At 38.1% G+C, this 16,046-nt stretch overlaps 1 long non-coding RNA gene across 1 annotated transcript in view; it reads left to right on the top strand.

Annotated features, from left to right (window-relative positions):
* Positions 1 to 16,046, top strand: part of LOC120526830 — a 52,895-nt gene that overhangs the window by 24,081 nt on the left and 12,768 nt on the right. The window contains exon 2 of the long non-coding RNA XR_005633180.1: positions 14,906 to 15,453. This is a non-coding gene — a long non-coding RNA (uncharacterized LOC120526830). The remainder of the gene's footprint in view (positions 1 to 14,905; positions 15,454 to 16,046) is intronic.

Below are 16,046 nucleotides of genomic sequence, written 5' to 3'. Positions count from 1 at the left end.
CCGTATGATTCACTGCAGGAGGGCGGTAGCCCAGGTGGTATGAAAAGAGGATTAGCGTACGAAAAAGGCGGTGGGTCATTGGAGATCGGTTTTTACTACAGACCAGAGCTTACAGGAGACCGGCTACTATTAGAGACCGGCATCTATTTGTCACGACAACTCTTCAAACCCGGTGTTTATTGGAAATGGTCGTCAATAAGAAGTCGGCCACTACTAGAAGATATACGGTACCAATCATTCCTATAAACCTCTTTCACACATGTAACCTTCCCAACTTCCAGGTTAATCTTAACTGTTCTTCACTCTTTCTCACATACCAAGCTATGGCAATTCCTGGATTGGTAGAATCGATGAAACTGTCATCCTAGGTAAGTGGTGGAGATTCTGACAGGTATGTCAAAGATCCATGTCCTCCTACTACAACTGACTTTTTTAGGTCATTGAGGAGAAGTGTAAATTCTAACAGTTCAATTTATTTAAAGTGCTAAAATCATAAAGTCACACGTGATACATACATTAACCACACGCAAAGAAATTGAAAAACAGTAGAGACTAATATGAAGCAACAGGAACCCCATTTTCTAGCAGACACATACCATTCACTGCATAGCTTTACTGGCACTTCAGTGCTGCATGAACTTTGAAACAATATCCCATACTTCATGGCTTGGATGTAGAGTTGTAATCATATTTCAAAATCTACATGACACTTTCCAAATAGCTTACCTTAGAAAACAACTCATATTTTGAAATATGATCAAGCTACAGTAGTTGCTTTAGTCTCTTGTGATTCATTCACTTGCATGTAGGTCAGCATGTCTTCATGTGGATTCAGTGATGTTTTTTAGCCTTTACTTAATAGATATGTTGCTCTGTCCTCACATACGTCAACCCAAAATTTTCTGGTACATGTACAAAGTCACAGTCTGGAAAATTCTAGGTTGATTTTCCTGGGATTGTTAGCAAAAATGCACACAATCCTGAAATGTTGCCAAAGTTGACTGCATATGTGAAAGCAGTGTCATAAGGCACAGTTCTTATCCAGGGAAGTGATAAATACCAAAAACATCTATTCAATGAAACAACATCAAACTTAATTATATATTTCTATTGTCACAGATCTATCTAATATAATCTAATCTGTAATATAAAGAAGCAGAAACATGGCTATCTACTGTCTGTTATTATTCACTATCAGCTCAGCAAAACTAAAGAATTAACAGAAGATTTTTTTTTCATTAGGTAAGCTAGTTATGACTCCAATTAAACCAGTTTCCATAACTGTTTTGTTATTTTGCAATTTTGGGTCATGGAGCTAGCAGCATTTGGCTAACGAAAGAAACCACATAAAAATGACGAGAAAGCTTCAGTAAAACTGTAAGTATTCTTATAAGCCACCAAATGGTATACATTTTCAGAACATTTATAGTTTTTACTTTGATTCAATACCCTTTACCTTTAACTCTTATCATTTTTTCTTTGCTCCCTTTGTCATTCTGGTTTTCCTTTTGCTTTGTTATGAATTGAGTTTACTTAAATTTTTTAAGACTTTTCAAACATGTTTTTGAGTGGAATTTTGACCTCTAGTGTTTTTTAAATATATAAATTCTGATTTTTTTAATCAATCTGAAGCAAGAATATTGCTTTGACCTTGTTGAAAATTCTCAGTGTCATTTTGTTTTTCTTATGGATACCAATATGTTGTACTAATTTTGCATTCCACCGATACTCTATGACTAGTCATGTCATGTGATATCACTGTGTAAACAGTTTAAAGGTCAGCATCACACACTTCCAGGTTGTCCAAGTTTCCAAATAGAAAGCAAAGCGCTCATGCACTATTAGTAGAGTTGATTTGTTTTTTGTTAATGAATTTCTTCATTTTCATTTTGTATACAAATTTGGTTAGTGTTTAGGTGTTGGTTTCCTGGTAGTTCTTGACTCTTGCTAACAACCCAAGCTCTGTATTTTGACACTGATATTTGATTTGCCTATTTCTTGGTTCACTATTCTTTTTGTTATCTGGCAGAACACACTTTCATTTTATATTATCATCTTGTTCTAAGATATATAATTTCATTTAACACATTTTTTTTACTATAATGCTATTTTGTTTTTGCTATGGGCGCTGCCATTTCGTTTCTGGTTGCTGTGATGATGTTGTCTGATCATCAGGGTCTTGCCTCTGGAAGTTATGCTTATTGACATTATTGGTACAACATTATTAAATCAGCAGGCTGTTTTAATGGGCAGCACAGATCAACAATAAAAAGGTAAAACTACTTCTCTCTTAGTTGAATACTTTCTAATTCAGTAACGACATTTTGATCACAGGCTTTATTTAGAGTATTGCAGTATTGTCATTTGGTATTGTTTAGACTTTTACTATAAATTTTACTACATTCTTTGAATTTTTAAATTTTTTTTTAGTGTTTAGGTTTTTGGTCTCGACTACTTGCTTACATTTTAACTCACAAGTTCATCTTCAGAACCTATTATATCATTATTATCTATCAGGTTTGTTCTATTAGAGCAGAAAACAAAAATTCCAAAAAATAGAGAGTAACTGTCAAAAAAAAAAAAAAACACTGCTTAATAACTGAAATCATTTATTTAACACAAAGTCTAACTACAAAATTAAAAACAATTCTGGGGATAAATCAAAAGCATAAAAACAAAGAATCCAGAAGTACAACACAAGAATCCAGATTCCTAAAATGAAGAAAAAATATCCAACTTACAGATCAGAGTCCACAAAAAAAATCTAACCAAACAAAAGGAGCAGAAAAACAGTTGAAGAAATCTATATCACTGTGAGGAAACAGTGGCCCAATAGAACATCGATCCATCCATTATCCAACCCGCTATATCCTAACTACAGGATCGTGGGGGTCTGCTGGAGCCAATCCCAGCCAACACTGGGTGCAAGGCAGGAAACAAACCCCAGGCAAGGCGCCAGCCCACTTCAGCCCAATAGAACATTATAGAGAAAATTAAAGCACCTGGGACTCAATGTCCAGTCAAGGGTCTCATCCCACCATCAAACACCAGCAGAGACAGTAGAGAAAAGGGAATAAATCTCACAGAAGGTAATAAGTGTCAGTGATTAACCATCATAAATCAGTTAACAAAAAGAAAAACAGAACAGCACATCTTAAGAAAAACAAAAGAGACAAAAAACAAAAAAGCAAATCACAAAACTTTAATGTGAGATCCATGTAAAACCATAAAGCAAAGACCGTAGTTAATAGCAAAATAGGAGCAAAATGATTTGCATGAAACTGAAATTGCAGAAAATCTTAAGAGTTTTGCTGCACAAAAAACCAAAAAATTGTAAAACAAGTGGTGTTTCACCATAAACAATTTTTTTCCATTAGCACATACAGCATATTTTTACTACTACTAATAATACTTTCCATTTATATAGCACTTTTCTCACTATTTAGAGCACTCAGCAATTGCAGGTTAAGGGCCGTGCTCAAGGGCCCAACAGAGCAGAGTCCCTTTTGGCATTTACAGGATTCGAACCAGCAACCTTCCAATTGCCAGGGCAGATCCCTAGCCTCAGAGCCACCACTCCGCCTAACTTACTTCATCTGTAACCTCTTTTCCAAAAGCATGGCAACATCTTTTGTAGTGCATGGCATATTCAAAGGCGGCCACGGCTAGAGAGCACTTACTTTGGAGGAGGTTCTCTGCTGCTACAATTCCCTTGCCTGGCTACATGGCAGCTGGTAAGTCTCTACAAGGATTCTGACTGTTCAGCTTATGGAGTTAGGGGATGTGAGCACACATGGTGTTACTTCTGAACCAAAATGTGCAGAAAGGCAGTGGACCAGGCAAAAGAGAACTCATGGGGGCACATGGAAGAAGCTGCGGAAGATTGGGGTGTTGGCAGGGAAGGAAAAGACATCTTCAGACATGGAACAACCCATGGGAGCAATGTTGCTTGCTTTTCACTCTAAACAACTTAAAATAAGATTGTAATTTTAGCAAGTTTTGCATTACATTTCATGTGACACAAATATTAGGAGTAATGTTGCCAAAACTGTAGGTAAAATGAAGCTCCACTAATTCACTTATCTCTTTAGTAGTTAATAAACAGCTAATAAACATATTTATTAGCCAGTCACAGTAAAGAAAACAACTCATGGTGAATGTAAAAAGTTGGTAGTATTTATATTAAACAGACAGAGGGATGCTGGACAAGTAAAGCTCAATCATTGATGAAGTAAAAGACTGCACACAACCTGTAATTACTATATATGAAAGTCACTGGCACCAGGACAGTCAAGTCACCTGCCATGGCCTTCCAAAGACTCACCTACTATGTAATGCTGGCTGTCATATCCTTTCTCAGTGTATGTACTCCCTGCACAATACACGGGACTCTTTGGCTCTGATTATCCTTTTTAACTAGCAGTTTTATGTCAAATGACATTTAATCCTTGCAATCAGCGCTTACGTTTCTTTTGTGGAGGAGATTCTCAAAGGAGTTATTGAACAGACTTGTTTCATTGTCAATAAAACATCATTTCAGAATATCACTATAGTGATATTATATAACTCATTAAATGCTTCCCAAAATGTTTGCTGCCACATACTTTTCTTGTGCACCTGACAGCATTACAAAAAATGAAACTGCCTTCAGAGAAAAAAAACCCTAGTAAAGAATGCTCTGTTGTCTTATATTCTGAGCCCATAAAAATAATTTGTTCCTTGGAGACAAAGCAATGTATTATTTCTCAAAGATAAAATAATGAATAGAGACAGATGTGCAGCAATAAAAAATAAAGACAGGAAGATGTGGTCCAAACCATCAAGGGAACTCATTTATAAATGATATCTTTGTTATACAACAAGTGCAGTATAATTACAAAATGTTTTAATGTGTATAAGGCAAAAGATCGATGTGATAGCATTCTTAAAAAATGTATATAGCATGTAGATGAATGTGCAAAATGGGAAAAATTATAAACATTATACAAAGAACAAGCTCACGTCACTAGCAGCCACTGGAATCCAGCTGGGCCAGTGGATTCTAAATATAAACACAAAGCCATTACTTCTGTGCAACTTTTTTCCAAACCTTCAATCACATTTCTAACTCTTCCAGACACACAGATTTTAAGTCGCAATGTGCCAAAGTCAGATTTGGCCCAACTTTTTGCTAGCTCGGTCAGGCAGGAAACTTTGACCTGCCTGCTAGTACAAAGACTGAGAGCTCTATTATCGATTCATTGTAGCCTAGGTCAACAAAGCAATACTAAACAGCATTCAGGGCTGTTCAATGTAAAAACTGCCCTGAACTTCTCTTCTTTATTTTGTTCAAATTTTGTCTTTGAAGAAGCTGGCAGCTGCACAGCTAGTTGGTAAAGGAAAAAGGAGGAAGGTCAGACTCAGATCTGGGACAAAAAGAACTGAATGTTTCCACATAGGGAGTTCATGACATTGCAGGATGCATTATAGTAGTGGATACTATGGTTCTGTTAAAAAACTGGTTTCTCCCAGAACAAAAACTGCTTTAACATCTTTGTCAAGGACTGTGCAAGGATTCTCCAAAGGTCTTCTTCTCACATTAATATTTGGTACCTATTATGATCTCCAACTTTTATGCATTTTTGTGCAAATTCCAGTTTAGTTTTTGAACATCTATATTATAGGGTTTTGAGGCACAAGTAAAGTTTATTTTGATATTTAATTGTATGTAGAATATACCTTGACATTGTTTTCTAATTGAAAATATCTTATTGTGAAGCCAGTTTTTTCTGTATGGGCACCACCATTTGAAACAACTGCTTTAGTGATTCCCATGGTGACACTTCCAAGAAATTCCCTGCAATGTGTCATTTTAGAAATAATATAAAGGGCGCCCTGGACACTTCCAAAGTATCCTAGCTTAATGGATAAACCTTTGTGACCTTGTGACTGCTCAGCCCAGAACACCAAACACAACTGCCATGAAGACAGTTTCAAGTTAAAACAATGTTCCTTTATTTTACAACTGTACCTCTCCAGGATTTTAAAGTCAGATCAACACAGAATGACACTTTTCTCCTTCCACTCCTCCTCAGAAAGCGTCATCCTCATCCTCCCTACTCTGACTCCCTGAGTGAGTTGAGACTCCACCTTTTATGGAGGACAAGGGAATCGAATATCACTTCCCTAGAAATATGAGGCATTTTATCTAATATAATGATGAGATAAGATGCTCTAATTAAGGAAGATGTCTGCTATTCTTCTAAAACACAAAAGGCATTTACTACTCCTAGAGAACAATTTTAATTTTCCCTTCACTAATTTCATGCTAATTCTTGTCTATAAGTAGAGCTGGAAATGATTCCTCTGAAATAGTTATTGGTGTGATTTTTCCAGAATGACAAAGTCTCAGAAAATTGATGAATGAGACTTTTTCTCACACATACAATCCTAGCTAACCTTAAATTTGGTATTGGTAACCATGTGAATTATTTTCAATTATTACTTGCAATTAAACAGACAAACTACAAAAACATCCACATGAAACATTTAAACATCCCAATTCAATGCTCACAGATATGACAATTATATTCATAAATCCTTAATCATTTCCCTTAATATTTTAACTCATTTTAAAATCGGACATCAGGAGTTTTAGGGATAACACTGTGTCCTAACTTGTGATACTGAGATTAGATAGATAGATAGATAGATAGATACTTTATTAACCACCTTAAAGGCTGAACAAGGCAGTGCCATTCCACAAGCCCTGGAACATTAATGGCACTTCTGCGTAATAGTAAACAAGAAAGTATACAAAAGACCTAAGGCTGCAGCACGAATTGAAACAGTGCTTTAGCACCGCCTAAAAGTATTGCTTGCCTTTAAGTTACACAGACTCCGCCTCCTGTGCAATTGCCCAAACAAAGGAACTACTTCATAATGATCACTACTATAAGAAACAGGCCCAGAAGTGATATTTAGTAATGTCATAAAGGTAAAGTTTATTTAAAATTGCTGCAAATCACAACTCTGTATTACGATCAAAGCCTAAAAGCAGAATTGCTTTACCATGGTATGGATTTGTATAAATGTATAAATAAATGTTTACCAACAAAAAACAGTAAAAGTTACTAATGACTTTTACTCACTCATACACACTGTTCTAAATCATCATTTTTCTATTACATTTTCAGTTAGAGTGACTTAGCATGCACTAAAGAAATTAGTAACTTGTTTGTAGTATTTTACTTATCATACATGCGCTCATTACACCACGAAAAATGAGTAATATTCACAGTTTATTGGCACTGCAAGCTTAGTGACCTCATGTAAGTGGCTAATGCTCCTGGCTCTTTCAAATATCAAAGGTTTTGATTTAACAATGAAATGAATGCAGTATATTCAGTGCACTCCAGATGTATTGTTATGTGTACAAAGTACAATGGAATTCTCATTTGCATGCTTGACCAACACACCACATATGCCACTTACCGCCCCCACGATTCTCCCTTTAATTTAATATGTAGGAATATATTTAGACATCCAGTGGTACTGCACACAGGCTGTGGGCTCAGCTGATGAAACAAGGGTTTGTAATCCTCACAGCAGCTTAGAGGTTGTCCCTGAGTGGTAGAAGGAGAGATTTATTTTGCTTTAATTGTGAAGCAGTTGCTTATAGGCTGTTCTTTGACTGAGAGATAGAATTTTATTTGATCCCAAGGAGAAATTTCATCTTCAATAAATAAATCTATAGATAAATAAATATATTCACATGCACTTACACTATGGTCTGAACCTACACCAGAATGACTAAAAGGAAGAAAATTAACAACAACAACAAAAACAGCAACATTTATTTATGTAGCATGTTTTCATACAAATGATGTAGCTCAAAGTGCTTTACAAGATGAAGAAAAAACAAAAAAATCTCCAGAGGGCTGGAGAAAAAATCTAAATCTGCAGGGGTTCCAAGGCCACGAGACCGCCCAGCCCCCATTATGCATTCTACCTAACATTAATGATCTAAATCAGTCCTTATGTTTTTCAGGCTTCACGAAGAATAATTAGACAATGATGGCCATGTAGACCTCTGGCCTACAATCCATCAATGTAGGGTCCTGTGTTAGCAACAGCACCCCCTCTCTACTCGAGGTGCAGTTACTCATCTGAACAGAGCCCTGAAGATATCCTTAATATTGTCATGAGCATCTGGCGTCTGAAATACATGCAGAAACGTATTTTGGTTTGACACACCCTCTAACATAAAATAACATTTGGAACTCTCCAGAAGACCTTTGATCAGGTGTTGGTGGCACAGATTGCAGCCACAGAGACCTGGAAAAAGAACAACAGAGAAAGTAGGGGTTAGTATGGATTTCGGAGCCACCATGAAAGATAATGTTAATTAAATGCATATACAGAATATCAGGGTTACACTAAAATGACGCTATCAGAACACCGTGTTAAAGTAATGGGTGCTCTACCATATTAGCCTGGTGAATTTCTATCAGTAAGATATTCCAGATTTTAGGTGCGTAACAAAAGAAGGCTGCCTCACCACTTCTTTCAGGTTTAGCTCTTGGAGTTATAAGCAGACACTCATTCGAAGATCTAAGGTTATGATTTGGAGTGTAAGGTGAAAAACATTCTGAAGTACAGGATGGAGCGAGATTAGTTAAGGCTTTGTATTTTAAAGTCAATTCTAAATGGCATGGGTAACCAATGTAGTGACATCAAAACTGGAGAGATGTGATTGGATTTTCTTTTCCTATTTAAGATTCTGGCAGCTGCACTTTGCACTAGCTGCAATTGATTGATGTCTTTTTTGGGTAGTCCTGAGAGGAGTGCATTGCAGTAATCTAGTTGACTAACGAACAAGGAAGAAGACTTCTGCTTTATCAGTCACAGTCACAGTGAGCCATTATGCAGATGTATTATTGTTGATATAAAGGAGCCCTAATAGTGTTTCTTAACACACTTCTGTGGGATTGGCCCCACGCTACTGGGTCCTTCCAGGGAGCCTTTTAAACCCACTTCCACTGATAACATAACAGAGGATGAGCCAGCGGATGAAGAAACTTACACAAAGAAAGGGGTAGGTGCATAAAGATGCTTTTATTAATAAACAATCCAACAAAACAGTGTGCAAATTGCATTGCTCTCTTCCATAAATAAATTAATAATCCATAAAAACAGTGAACATCCATGTGATTAAAATCCAGAACTTAAAACAAGAATAAAACCATCACAGTCCAGGGGCCTCATGTATAAACGGTGCGTACACACAGAAATGTTGCATAAGAACGTTTCCACATTCAAATTGCGATGTATAAAACCTAAACTTGGTGTAAAGCCATGCACATTTCCATGGTACCTCATACCCTGTCGTATGCAAGTTCCCCTCTCAGTTTTGCAGACTGGCGGCACCCAGCGTCAAAGCAGTGCTACTGTTCCTGTGTGGTTTATCTTTCTTTTTCAGATCCACATCCCTGACACAGCTCTATAAATACACTGAAATTAACCGCATATTGTTTATTAGTTTAATGCATCTGATTGTAATTAACCAGTAACAATATAATGGTCCATGGAATGGTCAAACTATTGCAAATACCATAACTGCTTTAACATTGTTGCTATCACTGCACCATATTCTTCTTCTTCTTTCAGCTGCTCCCGATATGGGTTGCCACAGCAGATCATCTTTTCTGTATTACTCTCACTGCACCACTTGGAACAGCTGATTGGAAAGATTCCTATTTGAACATCTTCTTACATGGCAAACGCTTCAAACCATTCCTGTACGGACCTCGCGGTTCAGAAAGAGTTTCATCCCAAGAGCTCTAAATGCACTCAATCAGTCCATCAACTGCTCCTTGTACTTATAAGTACAATCACCTCACTGTAAACTTGCACTACAGTTATAAAATTGCACAACCTGAGCCACTTTATAAAACGCATAATTACATATGATGACAATATCATTTTTCAGATGAAATACAGCAAAATATGTTTATTATATTATACAGATAAAACTTTAACTTCAATTAAATAATCTATATTGTTAATAATTAAAGGACACGGTGTTGCTACACTAGCAAGAATCTGGTGCTCCGTTCACGGATTGTTCCTGCCTCGCGCTGTATTCTTGCTGGAGATGGCGCGACAAGGACAGGATAGATGGATGGAATAATTAAACATGTACTATGAAGATATTTCAATGTTCCTTAAAAGTTTTAAAGAATCTGCGTTATAAGTTTACAGATGGCTTAATGTCTATTACAGAGCTGATTGTGTGACGATCAGTTACTTGGAGAAAGAAAAGGAAGGACAGGAATTGGAGGTTAGTATTTTTGAAAGAGACAGTACTGCAGGGGCGGCCTTAGGCATGTGCAAACTGTGCACCTGCACAGGGCTGCCACGCCAATATATATTGAATATAAAACAGAAAGAGAAAATAACGATACAGCTAAAAATGCAGCAGCAAATTTCGGCAAAAGTTAAACGCTTGTGTCATAAGCACAAGGTGGCTATGCAGTGTCCGCAACAGATGTGGCCATCCGCCATGCATAAGATACCATATTGACACTGGCAAGCGAAGGGACCACCGATTCTTTCTCTGCCCAGGGCTGCCATGAGCCTAGAGACACCCCTGAGTACTGCTGCAATAAATTTTCATCAAAGGTCACGCACAATCACTTCGCCACCGTGTTCCCATGTTTAATAATGTGCTTTAACTCCTATCATCATGAAAATGATATCACGTATACATCTCTGTATTTTAGTTATTCAGAGAGCTGTAATATCATGAATGTAATGGATTCTGTGTCCTGTCAGAGGTAGAGAAAGCCGGTTGAAGAAGCACTAGTGATTCACACACAAAGAGCACATAGAAGAACACATACAAAACAAAACATTTAACGTGCTACTTTACTTACGATGTGATTTGAGAAACTGATTAATTAAACGATTTTAAGATGAAGTTTATGATGTTCTACTTTAATGACAAAATAAACTACGTGATTAAAGTGGAAATTTCGAGATTGAAGTTGACATGTCGTGCTTTTTCCCTACTGTGTGCCTTTTTTTTTCTCTGTACCCTAATAAGCTTTCATATGACACTCAGATGGTGGGCTACGACTCGCCTTTTCACGGCAACTTTGATATCTGACAACTTCGTTTTTATTTCGGGCACTGTGCGACTTTGTGAACTTGAGCTTTCCAGTTTCTCTGACATTCTATGTCAGTCGATCAACTTCCTTTTGTTGTTTATACCACTGTTTAAACCAACAGATAGTATGTTTTTCCTTGCCTCCACTTTATATTCGCTGAAATTCTTCCATTGTCCCTCTTGCTTTTCTCATTGTCTTTTCACAGAACACTGAGCTTAAGGGCTATTTATATTGATTTACATATTCAAAGAGGCGTAATTCCTGGAGGAGTTGGGGCGGGACAGCAGGCACATGCACGAGCGTTACTTTTCACCCAGACTGAGATTTATGTAGTGGAAGAACGCGGAAGTTGGCGAACGCACAGATTTATGCATCTGGATTTTTCTGTGCGTAAACACATTTCGGCTTTTGTGCTTACATCATGTTATAGTGTGAGTTCTACGCAGGGTGTTATGCATGAGGCCCCAGGTCCTTGTTCCATCTGATGAGCCCAGTACTACTCCCACTTCATCTCCCTAGCTCACCCACCGCTTGCTCAGCTGGCGGGGACACTAGCAGCCATGGTCCTCTCTAACCTGACCCCCATTATTGCCTTAAAGTACTCAGTGCTAGTGTGTCACAGAGAGTAACCCAAATGTTGTGAATTTGTGGCTGGCGACAGTTGATTCCAGAGGAGAATGTCAGACTGGAACAATGCAGAATATGACGGGCTAAAAGTAGCCCCCCCCTGCAGTTCCATAGTCGGTGACTTTGAGCAGACAGTGCATTCTGCCACTATGCAGAGAGGAAGCAAGAAAAGGAAGCTGCAGGCCAGGGCCAGTCCTCTTCCCCTGTCAGACTAGCCTTTCAAAATGTATCCTACTAGAAAACCACAAAGCAAGAATAATATGCAAAGATACATTTTAACAGTGAATGAAACTTTTACAGTGCTTTCAAATGTTTCAGGATCTAATTGAATCTGACACTGAAATTTGGGCAAGGACAGATAATGATTAGTTTTCTGTGCTGCTGCAGTAGCTATCAAGTTAAATATGGATGTTGTGGTAATGTATGTTTTTAAATGGAAACCAAGCTTCTATTGGTCTGTAGTTTTGATATTGTGTACTTCATTTATTGATATATACAGGGGTGGGCAAAAATAGGTTTACAGTTGTTTGTACGGAAAAGGACATACAGGTTATGATTAATACAATTGCTTTACTAACTCAATAGCTTATTAACTTTATCAACTCAAAATGGCACATTGTATTTAGGTGCAATTTTGCAAGTGCTGAAATTGCAGGCCTCGCATTCTCACAACTGTCAACCTACTTTTGCCCACACCTCTGTGTTATCAAAATATATCCAGCATCTGGGAAAATGGGCAAAATAGCTCTGAGTGCATAATACTTCTAAGAGTAATGCATCCTCTGTGGTGCGGCACACTGATACTGCAGTTAGAGGTATTTCCTCATAGCCTGTGTTTGAATCCCCCTCCTCAAGCAGTCTGTGGGAAGTCTGCATGTTCTCCAAATGGTGTTTTTTCTCCAGTACACTAGGTATCCAAAAACACATCATTTTTCCTTGTTTGTGCATGGTGAGCCCTGAGATGATTGGGAACCCACTCCTGGGTGGCTGCTCTATAGATGTGCTCCGGCCCCTCAACTGGATTAAGTAGATTCAGTGAAGGGTGGCTATCCTATTATTGTCAATTTTAGATCTTGTTGAAGAAGTCTGCAGCATTCAAAAAGTTTATTATAATTTCTACCATTCATTTTAATTTGTATCCTCATGACTGATGTTTCAAACAGGGAGTTACACATAGTTTGTATGATTGACAAAAGTATGATACTGGCAGTTGTAAATGACAAACTTATCAAGGGTAGCTATTTAGGCAAGCTCATTTTGACTTAACATAACTTGTGCTGTTGGCAGTAATCCACTGACCTTTGAACTGTAGCTGAAATCATTTGCTTCCATCTAGAGCTACACACCAGAGACCAACATTTCATCAGCTGTAGCACAGGTGGCATTGACGTATTTATACTGAGAAGGAAATGTTTGCTGACACAAGCAGAATAGTAATAGTCTCAGACAGGTGAAACTGTGATCACCCCCTTGGAAGTTTGTCTCACTCTTTAAATCAAGATCACAATCAGTATGTCAGTATATCAGTTTCCCATACATAAAAAGCTGGGGTTTATTATGGTTTTCATTGCACTATAAATGTTTTTTATCGTATATCATTGTTTTCTTTAAGGGTCTCAGCCACACAGTTATTTTTCGTCCCCAATGCAGGAAAAAAGTGAAAGTCTAAGTTCAAGTTTATTGTCATGTTAACATAGTACAATGAAATTTTTATTTATATATAACCTGCACTAGTGACAGTAATACAATAGAAACAACAAAAAAGTAAAGGACCATGGGTATAATATAATTAATTTAATAAAACTTATTTATATCATTAATATTTACTTTATTAAGTGTATATTCTTTTTATATATGTATATTGTGAAACATGAAAAAAGAGAGAGTCAGTTAAAGTGTTACAGAGTTCCAGTTGGAAAGCCTCTTTAATCCTGGAAAATGAAAGAAAATAGCACACGAGGGTGTAAAAAGGGTTGGCATAAGCCATTAACAAAAGAAAGAAAATTTAAGGATCAGAGATTGCATCTATGAGAGCAGTCTTCTACAGATGTGGGTGCAAAAGTGAAAAGTGATTTCCAGTGGCCAGATGGCTTATATATTAGTTTCCTGGCAGTTATTCATCTTCTGGCTGGAGTCCTTCTGAACTGCCGATGAAAAAGGAAACTGTGTTAGCAACAGCACCCCCTCTCTACTCAAGGTGCAGTTACATATCTGAACAGAGCCCTGAAGATATCCTTAATATTGTCATGAGCATCTGGGAACTGAAATACATGCAGAGAAGTATTTTGGTTTGACACACCCTCTAACATAAAATAACATTTGGAACTCATCGCAGAGCTATTGATGTTATTTCCTCTCTTTCAGAAAACTAGAAAACCCAATGCTACAGGAAGTCCAGTGGCATTCTCCAGCAGATGTCTGACTGGCAAGGCTATGAAGTTCCTTCATGTTACAAGCAATGATTTGCTAATTTTTTAATCACTTTGAGTTATTTTTCATGCTGGATATTTAATAGGCAGGCTCTATATAGGCACGGAGCTGGATAGTTTGACATCTGTGGCAGAGCGACGGGCACTGAGCAGGCTCCTGTCAGTCATGGAGAATCCACTGCATCCATTGAACAGTGTCATCTCCTGACTCCAGACTTCTGTCACTGTCCTGCTCCACTGACAGACTGAGGAGATCGTTCCGCCCCCACACTATGCGAATCTTCAATTCCACCCGGGGGGGTAAACGTTAACATTATACATTGTCTGTTATACCTGCATTTTTATCACTCTTTAATTTAATATATATTTTTTTATCATCGGTATGCTGCTGCTGGAGTATGTGAATTTCCTTGTGGGATTAATAAAGTATCTATCTATCTATCTATCTAGCTAGCTAGCTAGCTAGCTAGCTATCTATCTATCTATCTAATGGGGCTACCTGTGGTATCCCAACTCTCTCTCTGTTGTCTTTTTTTCATTATATGTAGTATATATAAATCTATATACTGTGTGTATATACAGTATATATTGTCACACACATGCGTTTAGGAGCCAATCAACAGGTCCTGAGGTGAGTGAATGGTTACAAGATGGGGGGGTTGTATGACGGTGCTAATGCCTCTCTTTCTAATCCTACAGAACTAAAGAAGAGAAATAATTATCACATACCCGTATCAGACAATTTCCCATTCATGACCTCACCTCCGGCTACCTTTGATGACATCACTTCCGATCCTGTCATGATGGCGTCACTTCCGGCTCCCGTGGATGACATCACTTCCAGTTCCACCATGATAACGTCACTACCGGCTCCCGTGGATGACGTCACTTCCTGCTACTACCATTTCCTGTAGCCATCTTTGTCAAGATATAAAAGCCGGCAGAAACTCCATCTCATTGTCGAATGTCTGATATCTTTGATAGTCATCTTGACCATATATTTGTGTGCAACAATTTAATGGTCCAATCCCCAAACTTTCATAATAGTAATTGTGAATTATTTCATCACAATTGGCATAGTCTGCAGGATATTTGTTCATCATGACTGAAGGACAGGACCTGAATACCGTCTTGAACACCTTGGCAGTGGAGGTGCAACAAGTAAAAATACAACTGGGCAATACCCAAATAAGACCGACGGAATCCGAGGCACACGCAGCAGCAGCCAGCGGAGGGGAGACATAAAGGTCAGTATCTCCTCAATTTAATAATCTAACTGAAGACCATGACATGGAATCATACTTTCTAATCTTTGAGAGAACCGCCAAACGTAATGCTTAGCCAGAATCAGAGTGGGCATACATTCTGGCTCCCTATCTGAAGGGCGAAGTGCAGAGGGCCTATTATGATCTGACTGAGGAGCAGTCCTCCAATTATGATCTGCTTGAACAAGAAATATTTAAACTTTATGGCATATCTGCGGCACAGCTGGTGAGGGAGTGGCTTGAGTGGAAATTTGACCTGGACAGACCGGTACGTACACAAGTGTACAAGGTTTGGGGCAAGGTGAGCCGCTGGCTACGGCCAGACGTGAATAGTGTTCAAAGAATGGCCAAATTGCTGACAATCGAGACATTTATTAACACACTCTCAGAGAATCTCGCCCAGCAGGTTCGCAAGCAGGAGGTAGCCTCGATGGACAGTCTTGTGGCAGTGGTGGATCTACAGAGGGGTCTGTAAATCAGGCGGATCAGAAAGGTACTCTCGCCCATCCCAACAGGTTCATGTGCCTTTTACTGAGCCCACCTGATTTAATATTGATGTCTCCTCCAGGAAGAAG

This window comes from Polypterus senegalus, chromosome 3, assembly GCF_016835505.1.
Source record: "Polypterus senegalus isolate Bchr_013 chromosome 3, ASM1683550v1, whole genome shotgun sequence".
NCBI classification, from domain to species: Eukaryota; Metazoa; Chordata; class Cladistia; order Polypteriformes; family Polypteridae; genus Polypterus; species Polypterus senegalus.
Note: the sequence above shows the minus strand (reverse complement) of the source record. Positions and strands in the feature narration are given on the sequence as shown.